Consider the following 5,666-nt stretch of genomic DNA (forward strand, 5'->3'; position numbering starts at 1 on the left):
TCTTACTCTGCAAAATTCAAACTAAATGTAATCAACTATGCAAATGAGCTGCAGAGAGACCATTTGGACCTCCTCCCACTGAGTGTATGAGAAAACTGGAAGAGCAACTCCTTAAGATGCCAAAAAAGAAGAAGGCCTTAAGAGGAAAACCAGAAAAATGGAAAAACTTGGAGCAGAGGCTGAAGACTTGGATTATGGAGCAGCGCCAGAGTGGCTTATGTGTGTCAACCAAGTTTACTCAATGTCAGGCAAGAATGTTTGCAAGGGAAATGAATATTGTTGATTTTACAGGGAAGGCAAAACAGTGCTTCAGTTTCATGAGGAGAGAAGGGTTGGCTATGAGAACACAAATGAAGTTGGCTCAGAAAATGCCACCAGTTTATGAGGATAAAATCCAACAGTTTCACTCCTATGTCATACAACTTTGGAAAAAATATGATTTTAAACCAAGTCAGATTGCAAACAATCTGACTTGGTTTAAAATGGATGAGATGCCTCTCAATTTTGATGTGAAAGGAATCAAAATAGTGTCAATCAAAACAAGTGGCCATGAAAAGACACACTCTACTGCTGCTGTGCTTCATGCTGTGCAGATGGTACTAAACGACCTCCTATGCTTATTTTTAAGTGGAAAAAATATCCTAAAGAGACCATACCACCTGGCATCATTGTGCAAGTTCAAGAGAAGGGATGGATGAATAAAGATATTATGGTCATTTGGTTTGCAAAAGGTTTGGTTCAGAAGACCTGGGGCGGCGGGGGCGGGGGGGGGGGGGGCTCTTAAAAAAGCCAGTTCTACTTGTCTTTGATCAGTTGCAAGCACATTTAACAGAAAAGACAAAAAGGGTTGCCTCCGATTTGCAAACACACCTAGCAGTTATTCCTGGTGGACTTACAGGTCAGCTACAGCTACTATATGTTTCAATCAACAAGCCATTTAAAGCCCTGATGAGAGAAGCAAAAAGCTGGTGATAACTTGACACCAAAGATGAAAAAAATAAAAAAAGAACCATTACCGAGGTCTGTAATTGGGTCCTCAACTCATGGTATGACATCAAGCAAGAGGTGATTGTGAAGTCCTTCAAAAAATGTGGAATCAGAAATGCCATGGATGGAACTGAGGAAGATCTCACATATATAGACAGTGACTCAACAGACAGCAGTGATACAATAGAAATTGAAGAAATTGATATGTCTGGAACTAAAAGTGATGAAGAAGAGAGCAGTGATGCAACAGAGGCTGAATAAAGTGATATTCTGCATAATATCATGGTACTGGTATGTGAACATTATCTATGGTAATTACTAAATAAAAATTTGTTCTGTTTAATGTTTAAAATATTGATTTCTTAACTTTGGGTTGGAAACGTGGGGGGCATGTTATACATGGGGGTGTCTTATACACGAAAAAATATGGTAAGCTATTTATCTCTGGTTGTGGAGGAGATGTGAAAACCATTTACTCTTTTTTTAAAAAATATATATTTTATTGATTTTTTACAGAGAGGAAGGGAGAGGATAGAGAGTTAGAAACATCGATGAGAGAGAAACATCGATCAGCTGCCTCCTGCACACCCCCCACTGGGGATGTGCCTGCAACCAAGGTACATGCCCTTGACTTGAATCGAACCTGGGACCCCCCAGTCCGAAGGCCAATGCTCTATCCACTGAGCCAAACCAGTCAGGGCGAAAACCATTTACTCTTAAGTGTTCTTGGTTTAGGGAAGATAGGATTTACTAGGTGGCTACAAACTGCTGTTTAACTATCTGTCTTCATTTCCCTATTCCACTTGTGCTGGAATTTTCCTAGCTTCTTACACCAAATATTTGTGTGTGTGTGTCTGTGTGTTTTAAGATCATGTGGTCTGGGAAAATGTTTGTTATTAAAGTTGGATTAAGTTTGGTCAATGTCTTTAAGAGTTAACATAAAATATAGGTTTGTCTTTCCAGGGTTTAAAAAAAAAAGTTTATGGTTATCTCTGTTATGTCTCTTGAAAATGTGCATGTGTTTGCCAATGAAGGAACCTAATTTTAAAAGTTATAAAATGTATTCCTAAAATATCAAACTAAAAATGTTAATTACTTATTTTTAGTTGTTACTAAAAATTAAGGTTTATAAAAATTAAAAATTCTAATTAAGTTGGAAAAACTGTATAGTTTTTGGTAATAGAAGGTATACATGAAAAGGAGCAACATACTTAAACCTGACAAGCTCAGGGGAGGCCTGCATGGCAGTCTTGCAAACTCAAAAATTTAATTAAAGTAACCACCAAGGATGATCTGAAATTAAAACTTTAACTAAAAACAGTTATTGTGGATAGTCACCTCGTAGGCCAGTATCTTCCCTGACAAGGTCAATCTTTACCTTATTGTCTTTTTGCATCTATGATGACGTATCATTGAAATGTCAGGGTAACTTGAAATTTCCTTTTTTTTGGACCCTTCAGATCATAACCAAATACCCTGGTGCCACCTAAGTAAAAGACGTATGTGTCCATCATTTTATCCTTTATCCAATCCCAGAGGTTTCTCCGCTTTGCTTTCTCCTGCCTCTCTAATCCGTCACCAATGGATTTCATGTAACCCACCTACATCTGCTCCTTTGATTGAGATGCATAAAAATAGAGGAAAAACCTCCATTCTCCGGAGCACTATCCCAATCCGTTGAGATTTTGCTTCCCAAAAATTGTCGACACTTTGGCTCAAATAAACTCACAAAAATTCTTTACAGGTTTGAATGTTTTTCTGTTAATCATGTAAAGCCTTACAAACTCAGAGATCAAAAGTAACTACATAGGATTGGCTAAAATTAAAACTTCCTAATTCAAAGCAGGTCATGGTATAGCCCAGAATGGTCCCTGATGAAGCTCAGTCTTTATTTTAATTGAGCCTATTGCCCATTTGTATTTTTTATAACTTAGCTTTGGAATGTCAAGGTAACTTCCCTTTTACCAGACTTTTCTGGCCACAACCATGGCACCAGGGCTGAGACCACGTTTTTGTAGGAACAATAATTCAAAAAAAGCTTGTGGAAATGAGTCCCCTAAGGCTTTAAATAAATTGTGGAATAACTTGGAATTCAGTGGAAAAATCTATATTGCAAAATTAAACAATAAGCTACATTTAGAATATAAAGAAAAAATGTAATTTTTCAATTTTTAAAATCTTTCCTGCCTCTGATCCATTACTTCTTGAGAAATGATATAACTAAATGTTTAATCCTGTTTAAACCTTTCCAATGTGATCTGTTAAAGAGTTCCTTTAGAAGTGATCAGGCTCTCTATTTAGGTGGCATATAGAGCCTTCCCCCAACCACCGTGTTTCTCTCCCTTGGTGAGATGACTTTGTGACTTTGTAGTTTGTGGAGGAAGATGTGGTTTTCAGACCTCAACTTCTGTCTTTCTGCTCCTTGGGTGATGTTCCTTGCCTGTAAGGTCTCTGAAGTCCTCCTGGCCCCTGATAAGGAAGGCCACAAGCTGATGAGACTCAGAGTGAATTTCTCAGTCCAAGCAGTGCCCTCTGGGGTGTTCATTGGCTAACTTCACCACAACTCAGCTCTTGCTGGCTCTAAATGCTCTGTGGCTTGTCTTATGGTGACTCTCCTTCAGTCCCAAAGTGTCACCTTGAGCATCAGGCTGCATGTAAGAGAACCTTCACTGAAGTAGCTTAACAAACAATCGCTTCACCCTGGGCAGTGTGTCTCAGTGCTTAGAGCATCAGACCATGGACTGGAGGGTGGAAGTTTTGATTCCTGGTCAAAGTTGCAGCTTTTATCCCTGGTCTAAGTAGGTGTGTGTGCATGTGTGGGAGGCAACCAATGGATACCTTTCTCTCGCATCAATGTTTCTCTCTTTCCCTTCCTACCCATCTTCCACTTTCTCCAAACATCAATGGGAAAAAATCCTTGGGTAAGGATTAAAAAAAAGAAAAAGGAAAAATGGTTCAATTTTTTAAAAATGTGATTTTATGGTTTCACAGAGAGGGAGAAAGAGATAGACACATCGATAAGAGAGACATCCTATAGGCCTCCCATTAGGGACTGAGCCCACAACTCTGGCAAATGCCCTGACCAGGATTAAAACTGGCAAACTCTTGGTGCATGGGACAATGCTCAACCAACTTAGCCACACTGGATAGGTCAAAGCGTTCAATTTTGATTCAACAAGAAGTTTATAATGGTAAGTCCAAAGATGATATAACTATCCAAAGGACTTGATTTTCTCCCCTACCTGCTCCACAATTCTTTGTAAGTAACTTTTGTCCTCAAAGTGGCATGATGGCTGCTTCACCTTAAGCATCATGTCTGAATTACAGGTAGAAAGAAGACAGAAACAATAAAGAAGTCAGAATTACAGTTACATTACAAAAGCAAAGCCAACCAAGAAATCTCCACAGCCCTTGTGCTGATCTCTTGTGGTCCTAAGATTAACCCACTTGCAAGAAACACTGTATATCACAGGGGCATATCACCTTTAAAAGCAAGATTATAGTTTTGTTAGGAAGGAAGAAGGTGGAAATGGCTAGTAAGCAGATGACTGGCAGCATGCTCCATGTGAAGCCTGGGGAAATTTGCTCCATCCTCCATTGAGAGCCACCTCACTTTAACTTCCATGGTGAAATCTGACAATCTCCCAACCAAACCCTCATATAATTCTCAACTCTTGTTCATTCTACACATGAGAAAAGAACAAGAGAATTTAGCCTTATAGCCTGAGTCCAATTTCAAAGTAACAGAGAAATTTAGACTGAACAGTCCACCGATTATCTTTGGATAAACTTTTAAGCATCAGATACTGGAAAGCAATGAAGAGCAACCAAAACCAGAAACTGAACGTGTCCCCATTATTGAAACAATAACCACATAAGGTGACATTCACATCTAAAAGGCTTTCCCTTGAGGGCAATTTCCAGACTACAGCACCAGAAGTGACTAGAACTCCATTCTCTAATATATTTCTTGTTTTCCTGAACCTGGAGAGAAAAAGTTTTGAATACACATCTGATTGCTCTATTCTTCTGCTTCCTTTCCACTCTAAGAGGAGGGGTGTCCCCATATCTTATGATATGGACTTCTATATAAAATGTTATTGCCTAGTGAATGAAACTGAGGCCTTGTTCTGCAAATTGAACAAGTGATAGAATATAGACAATCCATTCTAAAGAAAGTGCCCTAGAGTACAAAGCTGTCATATTGGACCAAATCCTATTAGTAACTTTTTAATCTTAGAATCTGATTCCTCAGGTTTTTCTTTTTATTTTGTGAAGCACTGGCATACATCAGAGCCACCTGGGAGGCTTGTTAAAATACATCGTTTATGGTTCAGGAGGCGGGGGATGGAGCCTAAGATTCTGTATTTCTAATAATTCCCAGGTGTTGCTTCTGCTTGGGGATCACACGTTGAGAGTGATTGCACTGGAGTTAATGAAAAAAAGGGAAAATCACTTTGCTAGTGTTCAAGGCACTTACAAATGTTACCAGCAACTCCCAGGGAACCAAAGACCCTTCTCTCCTCCAGGATTCTGAAGGGAAAGTAGACTTATAATAATCTAGGATTGCCTAGTACGGACTGATACTGAACGCAGGTTCAGCTGTTTTCATTTCAAAAGGTGATACTCGAGAGAGGCATTGATGTAAGGAAAGACAGTTTACTCAATGGACAGCAGCT

The sequence above is a fragment of the Plecotus auritus genome, assembly GCF_963455305.1.
Source record: "Plecotus auritus genome assembly, chromosome: 4".
Lineage (NCBI taxonomy): Eukaryota > Metazoa > Chordata > Mammalia > Chiroptera > Vespertilionidae > Plecotus > Plecotus auritus.